Genomic DNA, 23878 nt, shown 5'->3' on the forward strand with positions numbered 1-23878 from the left:
TAAAGGTGGCAGATCCATGGTAATGCAATGTCAAAGGCCTTTGGGACTTAAAAAAAGTTGTGTGTGTGGTATTGGAAGGTCAAAGAAAAAGCATTGACCCTACCAGATGTGATCTTTTCAGGTGGTATGCACTTGGGTTGACCAAGCTTAAAGAAAATGAAATCATTCCAGGTGATCTTCCAAACTTAGAGCAAGTATAATTATTTCAATTGATTGCCTCCATAGCTTTTAATCAAAACTCCTTGAGGAATATGGCAAGCTTTTCGTTACAGATTACATGATGATCCCAATAAACTTGTTTTCTTAAAATTTGATTCATTTCTACTGTAACATTTGACAAAAATGTTTGTTAGATCCAAACAGCTATTTGAGAAATACTTACTTGTGTGAGGATGCACTTTGCCATGCTGATTGTTTTGTACTCACACACAAACAACAAATCCAGGTGCAAACTAGCATGGTAATTATTTGTTTGTTATTCAGTTATTTTTTTACTCACCTGTGTCTTGCTGGAACTTGTTTTCATCTGTTCAGCAAGTAGAAATGTTCTGCTTGCTGTGAGGTGTCCATTCATGAACAATGTCATTCTTCGTCCACCATAACGCAGAAGTAGAAACAATTGTTAACAATGCATAGCCATTAGAAAATAGCTGACAAACCACCCACATGTTAAAGTGCCTTGTCCAAACAATTCAATGCATAATTAACAAATGTGTCTGCAGAAATCTGCCCATTAACAATTTCCAAGTGGAAAATAGGGCTGGATAATGCATTTTTTCAGACTATCTATACTGGATGTAGCAGGATAGTAGGGTTGCATCCTCATGATCCAGAGAACAGAATCAGTCTTTGTCTATATAAGGGTTGCTCAGAGCAGTTCAGTTTAAGTTAACTGAAGGTGTGGAATTGGTGTATATAACGGAGGTGCAACAAACCCAGTCTGAACATTTTCACTGAAAACAAAGTTCTATAAATGTGTTGCCTGCTCCAAGGATCCAGTGGGTTGATCTTGGCCAGTGGCTATGCACCCACCTGGATGCTCTTCCAGTCCCTCTCCTCAGAAGAGGAGCTCAAAAATCTCAAGACTCAGAATGAATTAGATCATTTACCAGTTACTGGCACAGAGAAAACAAACTCTGCTTGGGGACTTTAATACCTTGCACTGGACCAACACAACCCTGCTAGCTGAAATACCAGTCAACCTGAGAGATGACCTTTTAGAGTGGACAGGTGTGGGAATAAGCATATGCTTGCACAGGAGAGTCTTTTTGCTTGGACAGAATAGTGATTTCATGTTAGTTGAGGTAACCTTTGAAGGAACTTATGCAGACACACTGATTTGTATGTAAACTTCATTTGTTTCCCATCAGTTTCGAACAGCTAGCATTTCTCTGTATAGAGTATGAATTTCAAGAGCAGTCGCTGTTCCAATGCAGGTAGTTAGAAGTGGCTCTTTCTGAAATATCTCTTGAGTCTGGTTTTCCTCTTCTGTGCAAGGCTCTTAGGAATTCTTCCAACTAGTGTGCAAGAAAATTTAGAGGGCAGAAGATTCTGAATTTCACAGGTATCTTTGTACAACTTCACATTCTAGGGTAATTAGAATAAATAAAGGGTTTTATTTTCAGAATTCTTTACAAGACCATCCACAGTTTAGGAAATAAAAAGATAATACCATGATAATAATCCTCTGTACAGACCTGTGATAATTTTTTAGTGTTTTGGAATTTTGCATAAATGAGTGCCTAAAAATGTCTACATGAGATCAGACAGGTCTGTCTACCTAAGCCAGTATCCCACCTACAAGAATAGCCAAAATACCAAGTTATCTTAGCCTAGCATGGTATATTCAGCTTTTAGGATATTTAACACTTTAAGAAGCCATGCAAACATTTTTTTGTCCTGAATAGACATTGACTAACCATTATGAAAGTACTGGAAGTAAGTTCTCTTCAGGTTTCTGGTTCACTTCCCAGTGAGTGGGGTCACACTATGCCCCATCCCTCCTCCCACCTCCTGGTTTTCAATGAAAAATTACATAGATAAGTAGCAGAAGGGAATAGCGATAGCAACCAAGGTTAGTGATCTGGGCAACCAAGAGTTGTGCTGCCAGACATGCCCCACAGCTCAGTCACCACCTACACAACCAGAGATCTAGTCAGCCAAAGTCAGCCAGAACATTTCTATCATAGTCGTCTAAAGTCGTTTCCTAACCATGGCCTTTTATCTGATCAGAGGCATCAGGCAATCCATGGTGGGAGTGGCAAGCCCTTCACTTATAGCACAAGAGTCTCAGGGCAAAGTCTTTAATAGGTCTGCATCAGATGAAGAGTAGATGAATGCAGAGTTCAAGCAACCTTGTTTATTCACTAAAACAATGGTATTTTATCACCACAATAAACAGAGAGTTGACAATTTCATGTCCTATGTCTATGTGTTTGTCCAGAAAAATCTCTATGTCTCCCATCATGAAACACATGAAACAGTTAAGATGAAGACCATTAACTACACAAAAAAGATTACTTCTTTCTTTTTTGAGAGGAGAAAATTCAGTATCGTTTCTTATTTCCATAAAATCAGAGTTTTGTTTACCAATCTCTTTAGTAGCAATTGGATGCTTGGATGCCAGACCTGAGGATCCTCAGAAAATCCTAGCCTAAAGCCAGCCTGCCTGAGTAGACTGCCTTATTTGAAGTTAAAATGGTACATAAGCCCCTCTATAGATATGTTTATAGGAATCTAAAATCATATATTTGCACTAATGCTCTCTAACATCAGTATGTCGCAAGAGATGACTAAGAATTCAGAAAAAGAACAAAATTAATGAGAAGAACTGCAACAGCTGTATTTAAACCAGACCAAAGGACAACCTCCCTTGGCATCACCCGACAGCACTCTGTAATGCTTCTTAACCTGAAGGTTATACTGTGCAGCTTTGGGTAAAACAGACTAAGACTAGTACTGGTCAGTGTTTCTTTTAGCACTACAGTGCCTTGCGTTTTGAAGCCGACACATGTGGCTTTCCACCACATCCTGTGGCAATAAGTTCCACCCTTTAATTATGATGCTTGTGGAAAACATCCTTTCTTGTGTTTCATGTTTTAAACTTGCTAACTGCTCATTTTATTGTGACTGCATCCTTTGCTAAGAAATAAAGTGAAAACCATTCTTTATTCACTTTTTCAGTACTGTTCATGATTGTCCTGGGGCTCTGTCACAGTCCTTTTCCTCATTTGTCTCTCTTCCATATGAAAATCCTAAATCCTTTCTTTTTTCTTTCCTAGTACAGAAACCATTAAATAGCTTTGATCATCCTGTCACCCTTTTCTTTATCCTTCTATTGCTATCCTGTCATTTTTGAGACGAGATGACTGGAACTGTATTCAATAATCAAAATGTTAGGTGGGCAATGTGTTTCTTTGGCAGCATTATCGTCTTTCTTCTGCTGTTTTCCGTTCTATTCCTAGTATTTCCTAATATACTGCTTTATTTTTTTTTGACAGTTGATGAGGATTTAGGTGACATTTTCATAAGGCTGTCTCCAAGCTCTCTTTCCCAACTAGTAGTTAATTTCACTGTGTGTTTATAGATTTCCCAGGGTACAGGTAGGAGAGCTTAGTCATTTACCCTTGAAAACACAGCTAAATTACAAGTGGTGTTGGGCTGTAAGTGGGATATTGTTGACAGAATTCTAGACTTGCTCAGTTCTACTGGCAACATTTATTCTTCTAGGTTTTGTTATATCAGAGGTTTCTTTCATGTATGTGAGGCAGTGTGGATGTTTACCACAGATCTCACCTTTTTAGTGGGTTGTTGATTATTTTAACAGGACATTAATTCTAATAGAAAACTCATTCAGGAAAGAGTTCCTTCAGTGTCATTTAGAGGGAGTTTTGCTAATTTTACCACTGTGAGGTACATCCTGACCAAAACCAAGGGAATCCAAACAAATGCAAAATCCTCTGCAGTACTGACACGATGGAGATTTTAACCCATAGCCTTCAATATCAGGTAGAGATGCATAGCACTTCTATCTTTTTCATAGCTGAAATGTGTTATCAGTATGAGAATGATTGCTAAAATGGAGTTCTGGGGCTTAATGAAATCTGGAATTAAGTAAATCACTTCAGGACTGTAAAAAAGTAGCTGCAAAAGAACTTTAAATAGTTGTTTCTAAAAGAGTGCTGACAGAATATATTGCTGCAAGTCGATCAGTCTCAGCTCTAACTTTAAAAAAATTCCTATGTTATATTTCAATGATTGCTGTCAAAAATTCCTTAATGGGCCAAAGACACCTCAGTGTCATATCCAAAGCAGAGATCTTTTTAAAATTATGTTTTCAGCTGTCTCCTTTCATGGAGTGAGAGTCATTTGACTTTTTCCTTGTTACCATAAGCTTTTATTTTCAAATTTATGGCTGAATTACTGTACAGAAGGTAGAAATCTATAAAGCTTTCCTGTTAATGCAGTTTTCTCTGAGTAACATTTCTTCTCCTTACTAATTCTGTTTATCCTGTGTGTTATAGGCAGAGTTTTATTGGTCTGGATTTTATATCTCCATTCCAGTCTAAGTCCTGGGGATCTTGGAAAAATTGACAATGGAAACAATTATTTCATAGCTGTGTTGGGCTGACTTCAGCCAGCAGCCACACACCCATCCATCTAGTCTCTCACTTCCTCTTCTCAGCAGAACACAAGGAGAAAATATGATAGAAAATCTTACAGATTGCAATTAAGACAAGAAGACAATTCACTGATTGCCATCATAGGCAAAAAAACCCCAGACCCAACTTGGGGAAAATTAATTTAATTTTTTTTTGCCAATTAAAAATAGTGTAGGAAAGTGAGAAACAAAGACAACAGTAAACTCACTTTCCCTCTAACACTTTTTTTTTTCCATTAGCTCAACTCCACTTCTTAATTCCAGCTCCCCTAATCCATTCCACCACAGCCTGCATAGATGGAAGCACTCATCCCAGTCTTTCAGCTTCATTTTGATTTGGAGAGTTAAGAGAGCTTCTTGATACAGTCAACTCCCCTGTCTGTTAAGGACAATTGGAAATTACAAAGCTAGACTTTAATGTAGAATAATGTTTGAGTACAAAGGGATAGTCTCAGCTGCTAGACCACAAATTAGGAGGCCAAATACATTAACTAGTCCAAAATATAGCAATGAACTCTTAGTCATTTGTTTGAAAGACATGATTTTCTGTGCTTGTTTTGGAAAGTCATTTACTCCAGTGTATTGTTTTTTTAAAGAAAAGAGTCAGACTTCTTTTTATTTTCACTGTGTTCTGTCGACTGTAAGAGCTTGGAAATGTAGGTATGCAAGATAATAATTTATATAATTACTCCTCTCATTGTTTTGACTCCGTGTGCACTCCAGGAAGTTTGATCTGAGCAGTTCAACTTCTGGAAGCCCACAAAATCCCTACAAATCCAGGGGGGGAAATAAAAACATATTTCATAAATTAATGACCTCATAAAATGGGAAAGCAATTTATTTTGGACAAAGCTTCCTTTAGTACTTTATAGATGACAAAATTACTAAATCCTTGATTCTTTTCCTTTTCAGAGCATACTCAACACTTTTAGATATCTTGAGACTGCAAAAGCTGACCACCAACAGCAGGTTTTTAAATATCACTGCTCTCCTTACAAGTAAGATTCTCAGATTATTTTTTTTTTCTCTCTGGTATTCCTGACTTGTATTTTGTTCTTGTATTTATTGTATGGACTAGCACATTCATTTTCTGGGCCAAGTAAACATGAGTGAAAATTGAATAGTATGGAACTGCTCTTAAATTTCCCAGCTAGAATGAAACCTATCGATATTAGAGCTGAGATAAAGCACTGACTCACCTAATTATCCCAACTTGTAGAGCCAGTGGAACTGCAGTCATATCTCTGGGTGTTCTGGGAAACCTTTCTCCTGGTAAATATTTTTTGGATGGAAAAATTAAATTATTTAAATATTTGTATGCTCTTGCTGGACTTAGGGAAAGGAAGCTCAAAGAATTTGGAAGCTTCTGGAAATAAATGTGTCTGAGGATAGCCTCTACAGTTAGAGGAAAGAGTGTTAGAAGAACTGGGAAGGATTGGGAAAAGCAGAGAGGAAAAAATATTTGCATTGGAATGAAGAGGAAGAGGATCCTTTAGAGGAATAGAAAAGAAAGTTCCTTTCTGTTCAGGACTTGCTGAGGGAGAGGTTCAGACCTTATTAAAATTTTAGTTTTCCTGTGCATAAAGTCTAACTTTCATAAGAGACTGCATTTTAAAATGCGAAGTTATTCTAAACAATGAAGTTCACTTATCCTAACTGAAGTGAGAGTTCTTATATATCCAGAGACTGCTGCTCCAAAATACCAATGGAGATTCTCATAGCACTGCTAAATTTCATCTTTCTTTCTAGTTTCATAAAATTACTGTAAATACTATGTTATTTTCTACTTTTTGGAATATATTTCAGTTATTTCACTTCAGTGTATCCAGTATACTTTATGAAATGCAGTGCCTGGTTACAGGTTGGTTCAGTTTTGATAATCATGTTTTATTACTCTGCATATTTCTGAGATAAAGAAGACATTGAATTTAGTTTATACAGTAAGAAAAATTTCATGATCTTGTACATCATAATTAAGCATGTTTAGCTACCAGTAGTCTCCAAAACAAAAGTCTTCTGATGTATTACTTCTTATAAATGAAGAAAAAGTGATATAAAGAATATGCACTATTTAATAACTGCCCATGGGAATAAAAAAATCTTTGGATTTATATTTATAAAAACAGCTTCCTTTTTTCTTATTGCTTGTTTGGTTGCTTTTCAGACATTTTAGCTATAAGCACACAGCCCAACTTTTGAGTCTTATTTGGGGTCTTAAAGAATCCCAGGGTCATGGCTTTTATTTCTCTCTTCCCAGGAAGCAGAAGTAGTGAACATATCACGAGTTACTGAGTGATCCACCTGCCTGCACTTCTGGGTGGTTCACTTTCCTATTTAGGCCAGGACAGGTCAGAGATGTGGATAAAAAATACAAGCTTCCCTGGCTACTTAAGCGACCATTCAGTTGTACTTTGCTAAGGGGACAGACAGGCTAGAGCCAGCAGCTTCCATTCTTGGATTTGTCTGTGAGATGCAGTTTTGAACCTCTGTCCTGTTTACCATGAAAAGGAGACCCTAAGGAAGATGAGGCTGTTTGACACAATGAATCCAAGCTGAATGATTGAATTACTGAATCTCTGTGGCATTAAGCATGTCAGGACTGTGCACGAAACTGATTTATTGGTTCATCAACCTAGGAAATAAATAATAAATTGTGAGTCAATCTAAATGGAGAAAACAGAGGGTTTAATTTTGAGATGAAGCAGGGGGGGACAAGTTCCAAGGAAGAGGCTCCATTTCTGCTTAGACAAATTAATTTCTTTGGGGAAAATGCTACAAAAGCAAAGGAGAAGGATAGGCATATGCCCACATATGTAGTGAAGTAGTGGTGGTCGTATCTCCTTTTTCTTTGTAGAACAGCATTGTAATAGTCACAGGGTAAATCCCCTCTTCTACTAAATAATATTGCAACACAAATCCCTCTCCTCTGATCCCAGTACCTATTAGCGTCCTTGATTCTACAGTATCCCCAGCAAAGTATTTATTAGAGTTTACTTCAAACTATTCAGTGTTCTCATAAAACATTATCCCTAACAAATGTCAATGGAGCACATGCTAAATGAAAATAGCACAGAAAATACTTGGCAAGAGGAGTCATAATTGAGGGAGAGTTTTTGCCAAAGATTTCAGCAAGGTTCACAATTAGATGTTTTCAGTATTTTGCAGACAACCTGGAAGCCAACAGAATATTCCTGTCCATGAAATTTGCAAATGATACCAACAGTCCACACCACTTGCTCTATCAAGCAACCTGGGTTGCCTGGTAACCTCAGCCAATCTATGTATAGTAATATACTGAATTTAGGGCTGAAGAGTACTAGCTTCATCGAGAGAAAAAGTGTTCTCAGAGGTCCTAATCTTTGAGGGAAATATTTCAGGAATCACAGCAGATAAGCAACTTCACTGAAAAAAAAATTATAACTTAGAACAGGGGTTGTTGCTTTGTTTGTGAGTCTGACTTTGATGAGACTGATACCAGAAGGCTGTGTTGTGGTGCCTCTGCTTTAAGAAAAAGTGCTGTAAAAAACATAGAGGGTCAGAAGAAATTGTCATTGCGCCTTTCTTCTGTGCATTTACTTTGTAATTAGCTGTCTGGAAAAGGGTTTTTTCCCCTCAGTTGGTAATTTTCAATTATTCTGGCTTTCTGCCAAAGTGCAGCAGTAAGTAATACGGTGGTTGACATCACTAGTTTGATAATCAAGACTGGGAAGTACAGTATTACCCAAAAAAAAGGGGGTAACCTCCTTTTACATCATCTTCTCTCTGCTTACTGTATTGTTGACTGACAGCATAATTCCTGTAGTCAAAATAATGATGGGAGAAAAGTCTTTGATCACTATAATCAGTCCTGTTCCACTGCTGTGAGAATATCATACGACAGATTATTTTGACTGCTACTTTCTTTACATTAGGTACTTACATGAGTAGAAGTGGACCTATATTAGTCACATTTAGAGAATTCCATAAAAGTTCCTGATATGTTTATTCAGATTCTTGATATTTGCTTTGTGTTTTCTTAGAACCCAATGAATGGCATTTCACATTTTTATCTTTATTTATTACATATATTAGGGTGATTTATTAGTCGAATTAGCCATTCTTTGTACTGAGTAAACAGATCAGTGTGGTTTTTCTGTGCCCTGCAAGATTTTTAAATTAGCAGATTTCAGTCTCTGCCATGGAGCTTTTCCAGACAGTAGAAAGATTTTCTGCTTTTATCAGCTCTCAAGAGATAGCTCTGCATGAACTAGATATTGCATAAAGCTAACCTGAATAAAGTGAAGAAAATACCTTCTCTGAACATACAGACAAAGCTACAGATATCAAACTTGGACTAAACACTTCTATCAGAAGTTGTTTTCTCCAGTCACTTAAACTCTCCCAGCTCAGTGGTTTGATGGTCAGCAAATATTTACCAGCAGACATATAATACTTAAATACTGCATGTTATGTAATGTCAATCCAGATATTGAATTTAAGAAGTTTGGCAGTACATTGTTAAAAATTCATTTTTAATTTAAAATTATCTTGTTTGAAATGCAAGGATAATTTAAAATAAAAACATACATTTAAATTTTAAAAATGCACCTATTAAAAAAATACAAACACCAGTTTCAGCAAAATCCATTCTTGTATTAGAAAAATATGTGTGACTTCCCATGCAGGCTGGCTGCAGCACAATGGAAAATGAAGCAAGTAGCTTGGCATGGCTATTTGGAAACCCTTGAGGTGTTAAAGAAGTGAGATAGTGGCTTGCCCAAGTCAACAACTTTGTTAAACTTAGATGGTGATTTTTTTATTTAATAAGCATAACATAAAAAGGCAAAATACTAAATGAATTATCTTAGCGAAAATAAACAGAATTATTGCCATAAAGAAAACAAAATATTATTTCTTATTTAGGGAATTTCCAAACCAGATTAAATGGACACTGAGATATAAAGGAAATATATATTTTTTGTTTCTGCTTTTAAAGACAAGATAACATCCAGGCAAATATATTTGATTTCTACTTGGTAGTTATACAAGATGAAGAAAAAAGAAGGTAAATGTGTATTTGATCTTTCTTTTTTTTTAGAAATGCACCTTGAGTCTTAGGCTCAATCTCCAGCTCCCTAATGTGAAATTCTGTTCAAATGAGTGTAATGGATTTACTTTCAGATTTTTTTTCTCAGATTTCTAGCAGAATTTTTGCAGTAGAAGCCAAATGGTACCAAATTCCTTGTTATAGAAAAAGGCACAGAAAATTCAGAGGAGGGTAGAAAGACTATAAATAAAAAACATTAGCCTCTGACCCAACAATTGTCCAGAAACAAGTGCAATTATGTAGACAAATGGTGCTGATCACAATCTTCTTTCCCCACAGTGTGGCAATTGCTCGGCGTAGAGCAACGCTCAATAGATAGATGTGCTTTTGACACCAGCAGGATGGAATATGCCTGCCCACAGTGAGATAGAGCAGTCATTGACTGGCCTGACAGCTATAACAAATAAAGATCTTGGCTCAACGGGAGATGTTGAGCACCTGTGACACTTGCCTTTGCTAATTCAGATTTTTGCAGTTGAATGCAAGAGTGAATATGAAGGGTCACAGTCACCTGGTTGGCAGGGGGTGGGCAGCAGAGGGGATGTCTGAACAAGGAAATCAGTTTTAGACAGCCTCTAATCAGTCAAGAAATGCCAGGGGCACCAGACACAAAAAAAGGGAAAAATTCAGATTTCAAACTGTATTCAGAGATTACCTGTTCCCTCAAGATGTTGTGCTGGAGCAGGCATTGCCCACCTTTGCCACCTGATTCTGAACCCACAGGCAGCACCTTCACTCCCTGCAGCAGTAGATGCTCTTTGCAACCCTCACTTCCTCCCTGTGTCTGTGGCCCCAGGCCTGATCCTGATCCCTCAAGGGGACCCTTTGAGGGGAGAGGACGCTTGTGTAATTCCCACTTTGAGGGGACACTCTTCAGGGGTGTTTGTGGCAACAGGAGGAGTGAAGTCGGCAGGTCCTGCTGGGGTATTGGGTGCCATAGTCGCTGCTCTCATCCTCATGGATTCTAATTCCTTGAAAATCCCATGAAAACAGGTCTGTCTAACTTCTGGCATCTGATAGATGGTCCCAAATTTTGTCATGCCATCATCTCACACTCTTCCAGCTAACACAGAGGAGGAGTACTTGGAGGGCAAGACCTTGAGGGATTCTGGTTCTTTTAAGGGCTGAGTGAGCCTTCCAAAATATCTAGTCTCTTTATGTTGGCCAAAAGCAACTGTTCTCCAGAAGTGGGAGCTTTGGCTCACAGGTTCACAGGACCACTGCGAACTTCAGTCCTCGTTCCTGTAAAGTGAAGAGTGGCCTCTGCTCTGCACAGTGCACAGACAGGCCACTGCTCTGCTTTTGCTCTCCCGTGGGCAGGTTTGGACTCTCCCAGCCTCTGGTGGGCACAAATCATGGATGGCCCAGCAGCAGCCCTTCCAGTGAGCACAGGATTCTGGGCTGAAAGGGTCTGCAGGGTCAGCATGCCTGGCCCAGCCCTTTGGCTGGAGAACAGTGCTGCAGCACTCACCACATTAAAAATAGAAGAAATCTGTGTCGCTGCAGCTGGGATCCCTGGGGCTGTGGAGTATGTCTGTGACACCCTGCCCACAGAAGCTCCTCCTGGGACTCTGGCAAAGGGCAGCAAATTCCTGACAGGCCAAATAATTTGGGGCAAAGAGTGAGTGTTTAACATCTTTTTAAGCAGGAGTGCCACATTTGAGGTATGATTCCCCCATTCTGATAGGACAGGGCAGGTTCAGTCCAGCTTAAGAGCAGTTTAGCTAAATGTAGTCCTGTGTAGCTCAACATGCATAGTAATTTTGTATCATAGCAGCAATAACCAGTTAAAAGATAACACCTATTAGGCAGATACCGACACATTATTTGCCTGTCTTGTCAGGGTAGAAATGAGCAAAACGCCAGAAATATGGTTCATTAGGAAGGAACTAAGCCTTATAATTATCCTAAGAAAATTGTCTTTGTCATTTTGGTACTTTTTCCTAATGTTCTTACTATTCACCGAGATTTATATATTGAATAGAAGAGCAGAGCATCTGTCTTCTGGCCTATCAACTTCATCATGCTTGGGGAGCAGAGGGAGGAAAAAAGGAAAAGAAAATATGTGAGTGTGATAGTATGAATTATTTTATGCTGCCATATGGAGTTCAACTGGTTTAAAACAAAACAAACAAAAAAAAAGGACGAGATCTCCATTACAATGCTATTTGTTTTATAATAGAAACTTTCCTTTTCCTAATCCTTCTGCTTGCAGAAGTGTCTTATTCAGTGTATTCAATCCTAGCTGAAAGGTCACTGTTGTCCTACAAATGACACCTCCTTCCCTTTCCCATCACTCTTGGATGCTGTGAATACGGCTCTGTTTCTCTTGAGGCTGAGATCCATCAGTGGGAAGGTGCACTGGGAGCAGCTGAGTATTGCCCTCCACTCCTGAAGGTTAAGTGTGTTACCCCTGGGTGCTGCAGAAATTGTGGGAGGAGAGGGATGGGCAATCCCACCAGTCCTACTGGCTCTGACCCTACAGCACTCAGCATCCTGACCACCCTTCCACTGCACTGTGACATTAATTTAAATTAATTCAGTCTCTTTGATAAATAGTTCCCTAGATAGGTAATCTTTAATTTTATATTAAATTTCTTAGTCCAGGCATTTAACATCTGTGTTTGTATACACATATTTCTTTGTGTAACACATCTTGCAACATGAAGTAGTTAAAGAGCTGCGAGCTGCTCATTCCAAACAAATTGGGACATTTCTAATCACGGGAATTACTTCTCTCTCTCTCTCTCTCTCTCTTTTTTTTTTTTTTTTTCTTATGGTGGTATTCAGTAGGAGGTCTTATGGAGTGAAACTCAAGTCTAGGTGAATAATGCTCTGGGCTTTTTACTGTGATAATGGGAGAGGAAGGCTGTTGCAGGAAGGTTGTTGTCGTTCTAGCTTGTGCTATGAAGAAATAAGAGACTAATTAACCAGTGTGAAATGGAGACAGGACTCTACTTGGTAATTTCAATGGTTTGTGATCAGAGACCTTGAGCTGCACTGGATGGTTTGAGTCAGAGTAGAATAAAGAGCAGCAAACCCAACACTAGGGGAGGATTTGAGTGCGAGGAGGAAAGCACAGTCTCAGACCCCCTGGCAGACAAGTTAATGGAGAGATGGCCTGTACTGCAAGAAATGGCTGTGAGGGCATAAAGGGACTTTTTTCTGCTTGTATTTTCATCCTTCCTAAATTAAACTGTGCCTATGTGCCTTTACAAGCATCTTTCTCTCTGTTCACTTGCTTATAAAAACTCAGACCAGCTCCAAGTTCTTGCTATTAATAGGAAACAGTAAAGATGTTTGAAGAAAAGAAACAAGAAGGACTTACTACCTGCAGGTAAAAGCTCAGAGGGAATAGTGTATAAACAGCACAGAAGAAATCTTTAGAGAGCCTACCTGCTAGTGCTTGGCATGCTTTTACTCAGTGTCTGCAAAAGGAGATTTGGTGCAAAGCTGAAAACACTCAAGAGACAGAGCAGAGGGTCCACATGTAACATCAGGGAACTCTCGTCAAAATTAGAAGAGTCTCTCCGGAAAAAGGCATAAGAACAGATAAATACTGTTTTGCAAAACAGCTACATCAGTTTAATTGTAGCCTTTCAAAACATCTAACCTAAACAGACAAGGAGCCTCAGAGGTTTCAGACTGATGATTTGAAAGTATGATAAGGTTGCAAACAATCTGCTAATTTTGGCTTAACTTTAGTCTTTTTTATCCTTAATTATTGGCAATGTTTTCCATATATTGCCATAGAAAAGGACAGACTGGAGACTCCTAAAACGTGATTCTTGTAAGGCAGTGAGGGTGTATCACATATCAAAATTACCAGAAACCGACTCGATCAGTCCCCAGCAAATTAAGAATGTATACTCACTAGCTTGTAATAATGATGGTATGTTTTGTAACATTACATTTAAGCAATTGTTATTTCAGTCTTATAGAGCAAAGAGTGCAATCACTGAGATTTAACTTTTAAATAGTGGATTTAATTGACACTGCGTGAAGAATATTCACAGCCCTTGAATAGTTGGTATTGTTTCTCCTCTTATCCTACATAATTATTTTCATTTAAACTAGTTCCCTGCTTTGTGCACAGAATTATTGATGAAAATATGTCATTCTTCATCAAATTATTAGCTAAACCATCCTTTTATTTACAAGCAGCACTGTGTCCCTGTGCCCTAAATCTTGCTGGTTGGAAGAGTGGGAGGGGAAGCAATTTAATTAAGTAAACTTTATTGACACACTGGAGCTGTTGTTTAATAGCATGGCTCCTTGGAGTGTAGTGCAGGTAAATTGAATGAATGCCACAGAATATCAGTTCCCTGCATTGCATATTTCAAACCTCTGCCAGGCAGTTTGGGATGAGCAGCCAATGAGGAAAAAGGTTTTTCCAGCCTTGCTGGTGAGGCTGGCATTTCCCGTTACGCTCAGAATGAGGTGCCGAGTGTTACCCATGCATTCCTCACAGTGTATTGAGAGGGATAACTCTGGACTGTGTGTTGTGCTCAGCTGCTGCATTTGGAAGGCAAATTGTGGATTGGCTCTTCAGCCATGCATCCAAAAATGCCTTTTTACGAAGGAGGAAAACTAGCGTGTGAGTCTGAATGAAAGTGCTGTGAGTAAACTCTCTAATATTAAAACCTCAATACACTCATTCTGCATGAGAAATCAGGCTCTAGAAGGATAAGAGATATTTGCTGGAGCTGTGCTTTTCATAAGTACTTGGAAATAAAAAGAAGAAATGCAAAACTTCTTTGTTTAAGTTTTTTAATAAAACAAAAGCTGCAAAGGCTTCCACTATATATATTCATATACAATTTGTGCCTGGTACATTTCAGTTACTGTTTCTGTTGTTAAAATCTTTGTGCTAATGTCTTACTGGTATATATAAAATGAGTACAACTGCTCCTCTGCAGCTGACTGGAACCCAAAGGCTTTTCAGCACTGTTCTTCAACACTGCCCACTGTATGATAAAAGACAGTATCTCAGTCTGTTGCACCTGTACTTTCAATCACTTCATTTAAAAGTCAAGCCAGATATGTAGTTCTGCAATATAACAGCAACTTCTTACAGCTTTTAACTCTTAAAGAATTTAATTTTCCTTGATTAAGACTGAGACCCAAAGACCCAGATCTACAGTTCTGCTTGAAAAAATAAATACAGCCACCCAGCTAGGTTATGCTTCACTCTGAAAAATAATAAGAGGTAGAACTTGAATTACAATTCAAACTTTTCTCATACTCATTCAATTCAGTGTTTGAAAAGGATTTTGTGTAATTTTATATCTAGAAACAGTTTTTTCTTTACTTCACACGCTCTTTTAATTTTAAATGCCTGTGAGATGACAGAGCTGGGTTGTAGGGGAGGGATGCTGTACTTTCTGGTGCGCACCAGAGTAATTTAGAGTCACAGGCAAGTTTCAAGCATGTAAATCTTTCTTTAGGTCAGACTTGTGCATCTTCTAACAATCACATTTAAAGAGTTGCAGTGATTTTTGCACACAAGCATATTTGGGGGTGGATGGCCCTTGGGGCAATCATTTTCAATTCCTCTCCTGACCTTTATGCCCTAATATGCCACGGACAGCCTCAGAAGTGCTGCCAGGTGCTTTTAATATAGAAACCCAAGCTGTGGTGCAGCCTAGCAAAACTCCAGGCATTCAGAATCTGGCCCTCTGCTCTGAGCTCTGGCCCATGGTGTGAAGTCCAGAAGGTTAAACTGCTTTTAATTCAGATTAACATGGCTTTTGACTGGCACTGCGTGTTTGTGTGTTTGAAGAAAATTATGATGTCTTGCATGAGTAACCCTGAGCAATTTACTAGCTGATATTCTTCAGTGCTCTATTACTTTACTTTCATTAAATGTGTGCTTTGGCAAGCATTGCTTGAAGTCCACATTCTATATTTGTGCAGAAAACTGCACATAGCATAACATTTTATGCTAATGGTTGTGTCTGAAATAAAAATATTCTGAAAGCCTTATTATGTATCTAATAGAATGAGAAGAAAATGTATTTCCATGATGCCACTCCACAGTTCCTTCTAAGTGCAACAGACAAATCACAGTGAATCATAAGTGACTGTTTTCCTGTGTAAGAATGCATATTATATTTTTAGGTGAAGTTCTTTAAAGGTGTTAAAATACAAATACATTATAAATGCCTTCATTCTAGTTTTACTTGATTACAGTTTTAAAGGACTATTAAATCAAGGTTTCTAATATTATTTATTTAGTATGTTTAATTTTTAACCTAAAATTATTTAATATAGGTGTATATTAGTACTAATATAATTAATGTCTGCTAATTGATGGCTCTGGGTGGGGCACAGAACTCATGCTTGAAGCTATTTTAGACTTCTATGTGTATATGTTTTGGTGGGAAAATTCAGCTTAAGCATTTCCTACCCCTCTCCACAGCCTTCCACCGATCTCTGTCCCTTTCCTTCTTCTTGTACTGGCATAGATTTTTGTACAACTGAACGCTGAACTGGGTTAGTAACCTTGGAAGATTACCCATCTCCTTGCTTTTTCTCAAGATCCTTTATAAGGCAGAGCAATGTGCTCATCTGGTTTGCAGTGCAACTGAACAAGCACCATGGGGAAGTGAGCTGACTCAGTTCAGTCAGGCCAGGAAAAAGTGCCCATCAAACTGTCACTGGATTTTAAGACATGCCATTTGCTTGATGCTTTAGCCTGTAAACGGTACAAAGACACACTTAAGTAACAGTAATGCTGCTTTTTCTGAACTAAATCTTTGCTGAAAACTTTTGCCAGTACAGAAACAACATTTAGGGTTAGATTTAGTTTTTGAAATTTGCAGGTTTTTACAAGTTTGGAGAATTTTAATGCCAAAAGCTAGGGGAAAGCTTATGTCAGTGCATTTATACCACAGATAAGGGTCATTTGTTTATCTTAAAATTGGGTACAAGAAATTTATATTTTCTATACATGAATGAGTTTGCTGATTTACTAGCTAATTTTAGGTTTGGTTGTTATGGTTTTTTTTTTAAGTACAGCATATATCAAGTGGATAGAAGTAACATACTGTAACTTTTTGCCCCCAGATACTAAAAGAAGTTTTCCTGTGACTGGTGTTTTCCACACCTAAGGGACTGAGGCAGAGGTTTTACAGCTGCAGAGGGATGGCATCTTCTATGCTCCAGCTGTTCTGCCTAAAGATGTTCCTGCTTTCCTCTGTCACTTCCACCCAGCAGCTGGCAGTGCTGCCCCTCTGGTTTTGCCGGTGGAGCAGCTTGCATTACTGCTCCTTAGTCAGAAACTAGCTAACTCAGCCAAGCCAGTTCAGATCCACAGTTCACATTGCGTAAAATAAACTGGCTTGTTTTGCCTTGAGAATTTGAGAGAGTGTTCATGCAAACCCCTCTGTTGGCACAGCTGTGGGGCAGGGTGTGAAAAACAGGGAGAAGTAATGTTGTCAAACCAGTGATAAGTTTGCTATTCCCTAAGTCTGAACCACTTTAAACATAAGAGAAGGCGACAGAAGTAGCTTGAGTGTGTCCAGCAGACTTGCATTCAGGTGTTATGCTGAGCATGCAGCAATAAGTAAACCCATATGCAAATATTTTTGTTCACATTGATATTTAAACATTCATTCACAGTTTCCTCCCTTCCTAAGACTAGAGCTGGCTTATGCCTTCCTTTTGAGGTTGGTTTTCTTTACTTCACATTAATTGATTGTTCATTTATTTTAGTAAGTAGAGATCAATGATGATGTGTTGAACGGCGGCTACACAGGAGACAAAACTTTGATTTAGACTACAATGTCATCTCTAAGTCAACCAGTTAGAAACATTAGAGTTGATTAGGAAGTGCTCTCAGCAGCTCATGGAGCTTAACCTGGCAGCAGACAGCTAATGCTCCATAATCCCAGCTATGGAAAGGCCTAAGGAATTTGAAGAGTTCAGTTTGGTAATTTACTAGGAAATCCCTGATCATTCCTCCAGAAGAAAAATTAAGTTTATGGAGAAGATAACATGTCCTGGACACCTCAGGAGGAACCCAGATGCTGAACTGGATAGATCAGTTTCTTTGACCTCAGTCAGAAGCCTGTTGCAATATCTAAGTGGACTGTCTCCCTTATTGTGTATCACCATGAATGGATGGGAGCACCAGTGTCACAAGAAGAAGATTCATGTTCTGCTGCAAGGTGTATCATCAATAAAATTGCTGTTTAAATTCTTGCCCAGTAGATGACAATAACCTTATGAGTAGAATTAACAGAACAAGGAGAAGAAGAAATATAGTTTCTTAGCTTGGAAGTCACATATGAAAATTAATTAAACCCACTGGGTTTTGATCTTAAATAAGAGAGGTTAAATAAAATCCCTGAGAGGTATCTTGTTCCCTTGCATAAATGCAAAATCAAAAACCCTGTCCACAGAAGAAAAGAAAACATCACAGGAAAGAAACCTTGTTATTAAAAAATCCAGAAAGTCTGAAGGGAACTATGTAGTACACTTGCAGTGGAAGTATTCTGATTCAAGAAACTATTAAAAAAAAAACCCACAAAAAAAAAAAAAAAAAAAAAAAAAAAATCCATCAAGTCAGACATGGTATTTTAAAGACTTTTATTGAAGCACAAAAGGCTGGCAATAACCAACATCATAATTTCTGCCAGAGAATAGGAATTAAATAGTCATTTCAGTATTTTATTTTATGATCATCATTAACTGTCTTCTGCACCCAGGTTATTAGATATCCTTTAGCTGTCTTTTGCATCCACAGAATCACAGAATCAATTAGGTTGGAAAAGACCTCTGAGATCATTGAGTTCAATCTCTGATTGAACACCACCATGTCAACTAGGCCAAGGCACTGAGTTTTGCATCCAGTCTTCCCTTAAACACTTCCAGGGACACTGACTCCTCCACCTACCCAGGCAGTACATTCCAATCTTTAATCACCCTCTCTGTGAAGGTTAATTGGACATGAAGGGAGCTGCTGGGTTGTTCTTAAAACCTATCCCATTCCTTGGCCTTGAGGAGAGGCTGAGAGAATGAGCTGGAGGAAGAAAGTCATATTCTGATGGCCTAATTTCCATGTAAATTTCTGTGTCATATGTTACCTAAAGTTTTAAAGTCAATTAAGAGGAAATAATTAGACGCAGAAACTAGTGTTCTTCTATAGGTCCTGTGACAATGGCTGATAGCTGGTACATAAAGAATAATATCTAAATGCAAGTAAGCATCACTCAGACACCTTCCTCTTGGACTAGTTAATTTATGGAAGACATGGGAAATGTAAGAATATCGGTGGTGCCACTTTAGCATAGTAAATTCACAGCTTTATTTGTGTTCTGGATTACCAGTCACAGACTGTCATGGTGCTCTGACTGAAAACACAAAGTGTCTTGTTAATTTGTGTGTGCTAATAGATTTTCTGTGTTGCAGAATAGGAATACAATCTCGAATAATTCTGCTTTTGTAATGTGTATGACTTCTACTCTAAGTAACTGCTCAGTCTTTTAGGAATAATTCTTGATATTTTTAAAGATAGAGATTATAACTGATACTTGGGAGTTATAATTACTTATTGAAAAAAGAGTCAACTGAAATACCTAGCCAAAAGTACATTTCCATGTGGAGCTGGATGCAGCTGCCATAATTCTAGTTAAGTAAGAGGTTGCCTACATACTGGTCTATTTAATGGGTTTTACATCTAAGAATAATCAAAAAGAAAAATCTAATGTTCTGTCTCTAGATTTGCTGCTTTTTATTTCTGATTCCACTCTATGGCTCCATTGTGGCAGAAAAAAGATGCTTTTATGCCTGTGATATAATTGTGTTCTGAAGCCCCAGGCCTTTCCCAGTAGAACTAGTTCTGATGAGTAGCTTCAATAATTTAAAAGCAAATCTAGCACTGGCAGAGGAGGGGGAAAACACTTTTTGTGAAGTTTGACCCCACATATGCATCCAGCAGTCTGGAAGAGTTTCAGGGCTGAGCAAGACCCACTGTTTACCATGGAGCTGCAGTCATGCATGTCACTTACAGGACATATTCTTGGCTAGAACAGTGCTGTAGGTTATGGGACAATCAAAAGAATGGTGGCCCTTTGCTTCTGGGACACCTGCTCAATAGAAATTACTGTAGACTGTGTTTAGATCCCATTTAATCATAAAATAATAGAATATGCTGGGTTGAATGGTACCCATCAAGATCATCAAGTCCCACGCCTGGCCCTACACAGGACATGCTAAGAATCCCACCATGTGTGATTCTTGCACGGCAAAGATTTTCCCTACATGAAGTACTGGAAAATATAAAAGCTGCTGTTTTTCATCCTTGTGTATGTGCTCCATCAAAAGGAATAGCACATATAGGAGGCTGGATGGGATTAAAAGGAGAAACAGGGAATTACTGGCAGTGTTATGTAGAAGTAGCATAGCACAGACTATGGGAGGAGATGAACAGGAGGGAGGGCAACTATATGAGTAACAAAGAGGAGAAAAAAGACCAAAAGACTGGGAGAAGGGAAACATGCAATGATAGAAGGGCTAGAAAACTGTTAATGGAAAAATGAGAACAGAGAAGAAAGAGAGATGGAACGTTTTGTGATTTAATGTAAGGCCTAATGTGCCATGTGCTCAGAAGAATTTTTAATCTAAATAAGGCAACTGAGTCATCTTCTTAACCTGAATTCTCTAAGCATTCCCTTATGACCAGATGAATGTATGTGTCATCTCATAATGTGATTATAACAGAAGATGCAAGCAAAGCAGGTTTGAACCCAGTATCTGTGGCATATAGGGATAGCTCTTAGGAGAGCTGGGAACAGATGTTTGGTGATACCCAAATTTTAAAGCAGAATGCTTGAGAAAGCTGCATTTTTGTTTGAAGTGCTACTTAAAGATCAGCACGCGCACACAAACACACACACGCACAGACCCCCTTTTACTTTCCCACTCAAAGAGAGAGAACTGATAGCTTTGTCCATTGGGTTTAGTCACATTTCATCTCAAGCTATGCAGATCTTGATCTTGTAATAATTTTTTAGCCATAAAAGATACTTTGCCTACTCACCTTAAAAGCAGCTGTCTGCTGCACTGATATTATTCAGCCAATTTTTGTGCAGAAAAAAAAATAATAAATTCCTGCCAATGAGCAAAAAGAACTTAAGGCAACATCCATTTAGACTGTTCATTTAGCATGGCTTTATGAGACACTGTACAATATTGCAGCTTGTTGCTTCTCAGTAACATTTCATCTCTCATTTATGTTGTAAGGTTGAATTTGATTTCTCTACCCGCTACCCTCTTCCTGCACCCATGTGTGACATTTGACTGCATTGCTTTGGCCAAAATTACCAAAGTAATTTCTGTAATACAGTCCTTAATGGCACTCTCAGATTTAAGGTGAGATTGTTTCTAAAAATATTTTTATATAACTTGAAGAAGAAAGTTATAGAAACTGAAATTGTGACAAAGTTTCTAACAGGTTTCCTTACTTTAAGGCATACATGCTGCACTGTTTGCTTTTCATGCAAGAAATACTGTGAGAAGTATAGGTACAGATTAGTTCAAACCATTTTATTCATCAGCTATGTGTGGAAACACAGGATACTGAGAGAGCCATCAGTAGGCTAAGAGATTATTTAAAGTGATACTGCCAAATTCTCAAGTGCCACTTCAGTATGTTAGCGGATTAGTGTTTAATCATTACTTTAAAATGTGTTGCAGATTCCAAAGTGGTCTGCTTTACAAGGGGAGCATTCTGAAAAACTAAAAATGTGACAGCTAGATAAGAACGCTGCCTAGATGCTGTACAGGTTGTAGGACAGTTCAGAATCTGAAATGAGAGCTGGTTCCCTCACTTCTGTGTCCAATAAGGTTTGTGTGCCTGTGTGATATAACCATATGTAGTGAACTGGGAATGTCTGGGAAGCTAAAGTAACAAAATAATGACTATTGTGATTTTAAAGCCCATTGATCTTTCTCCCTGCCCAAGATGGGGATGGCAATGTGAGCTATTACCAGTGCAACATTTACTGGAAAAACAGCAGTGCTAGGGGAAGTTAAAATTAGAGCCATTTTCAGTTTTTGCAATATTAAAATATAGATGAATATAGATGATGAATCACAGTCAATGCAGATAAAGCCGTTACCTTCATAATGCTGATGTAGGATGGGAGCAAACACTTTCCATTCAAATATCCTGTTGGATGCCTGTATCCCATCCGACAGGCAGTAATCAAGGCAAAGCACTTCTGAAATTAATTCCTATAATACTGAGGGGTTTAATGAAAATCCTGATGACAAATTGTCTTTGTTGTTCTGTTCACCGTTTTCTCTCTTGTATCCTAGGTTAATTACAGGGCATTTTAAGAAAAGCTTTTTGAGTATACTCCACATGTTGAAGGAAAAGTAAAAGGCTGTCATTTTCTGGAACTTGCCCAGACTCTCACAAACACATGAGTTTAATTCTGATGGTATTTTAATCTGAGGGTTCATAGTTTATATTTTTACCTGTCAAACACCCATTTAGCTTCTCTTAGCATAACAGGTGGGAGCAAAAACCAGTATTCTCCCTCTTGCTTGTCTTTTGTAAATAAAATGAAAGAAGCAGTAATTGCACATCTCACAACCCCATTTAGCACTAAAAACCATGATTACAGAATGTTTAAATTAGGCACTGCTGTGAGTTGCAAAGCAGGAAGACAAGGTTGCTGAAAAGTGAAACAGCTGTTGATAGACAGCAAGCAAAATTCATGGGATGCTGAGTTGGGAGTGGTTCTTTGTAATCTCTCTTGATTTTATTTTCCAGCCATATTGTCAGACTTAGTCCTGGGTCATTATTTAACAATTAGTATTTAAAATTATAAATAGTCTAAATTATTTATAGTCAATAAGCATTAAGCATCTCTACTCCATTACTTTTTATTTCACCTTAGTGAATGAACACAATCAAGTGACTATGGCTCCTTGAAAAATTCAGTTGCATCTAAATTGACTTTGATAGAGAAAAAAGTTTAATTTAAAATTTTTTGCACTATTTTTTTGAGAATCTTTTGTCTGAAATGAACAAGGACTTTGAGCAGAACCTCAACATTTTCAGAATGATAACAGAAAATGACAATAGAGGGTTCAACAGTTCATTCTGGGAACTGCTCAGCAGGTTCCCATGAGAGACTGTGGGGAAGGGGAAAGGGAAGGGGAAGGGGAAAGGGAAGGGGAAGGAAACACCGAGAGGATGTTGCTCTCTGAGGACAACCTCCCCAGACCTGGGCCCAGCCCACAGCCCAGGCAGTCACATAGGCACAACAGACAGGCAGGGAGGGAGTTCCAGCTTCTCTCCAGCACAAAAGGCAGAAGAGGCCAAAAGGGGCTACTCAGGAGCACAGAATTGTTGGTCCTGTAGGCAGGGAATTAGGGAAGTCAAAACTGGGCCGGATTTGAAATTGGTGAGGAAGGGAAATGGCAACAAGATGAATTTCTAGAAGCAGAATCAAAAGGAGGTCTAAGGAAGATGAGGGGCTATGAAGCAACGCAGCAGACTTGAAGCACACACAAAAAAGGCTGAGCAACTCAGCATCTTCCCCTCGGTCTTTTGTGGTCAGTTCTGTCCCCATATCTCCCACACAGAACCTGGGAATATCACATGAGTGACCAAGTAAGCAAACTGGACACACAAGTCCATGGGACAAGAGAGAATGTACCCAAGGGTGTGGAGAGAAGTAGCTAAGGTCATTGCAAAGAGTGCTTTGTATCTTCTTCAAAAGGTCCCTAGGAATCAGGAGAGGATCCTGAAGACTGACTAGTGTTACATGTACATGGGCATGAAGGCAGATCTGGGGAACTATTACTGATATAGCTCCCTTCAGTTTCCACAAGGATTTTGGAGAAAACCCTTGTGAAAACCATGTTCAGTCACATGGAGGACAAGAAGGTCATTTGGAACAGCACAGATTCACAAACCACAAATTGTGGCTGAACAGTCTGAGTGCTTGCTCTGAGGAGATGGCTGGTATGATGGATGAAAGAAGAGGTTATCTACCTCAGCTTCTGCAAGGCCTGTTACATGGTACTCCTACAGCCAAATTGGTGAGACATGGACTTGAGCAGTGGACTACAAGGTGAATACACTACTGGCCATATCATGAGTCTCCAAGAGT

The 23878-nt window shown here is 38.6% G+C and overlaps 1 protein-coding gene across 5 annotated transcripts in view; it reads left to right on the forward strand.

Annotated features, from left to right (window-relative positions):
* The window catches only part of LOC136366277 (poly(rC)-binding protein 3-like), a 497612-nt gene that overhangs the window by 320228 nt on the left and 153506 nt on the right, over positions 1–23878 (forward strand). For 2 of the 5 annotated variants that reach the window (XM_066327277.1, XM_066327274.1), the window contains one exon: positions 5573–5658. The exons of the other annotated variants lie outside the window; for them this stretch is intronic. The gene's annotated coding sequence lies outside the window, so the exon portion shown is untranslated. The remainder of the gene's footprint in view (positions 1–5572; positions 5659–23878) is intronic. 5 annotated transcript variants of the gene reach the window in all.

This window comes from Sylvia atricapilla, chromosome 1, assembly GCF_009819655.1.
Source record: "Sylvia atricapilla isolate bSylAtr1 chromosome 1, bSylAtr1.pri, whole genome shotgun sequence".
Classification (NCBI taxonomy): Eukaryota; Metazoa; Chordata; class Aves; order Passeriformes; family Sylviidae; genus Sylvia; species Sylvia atricapilla.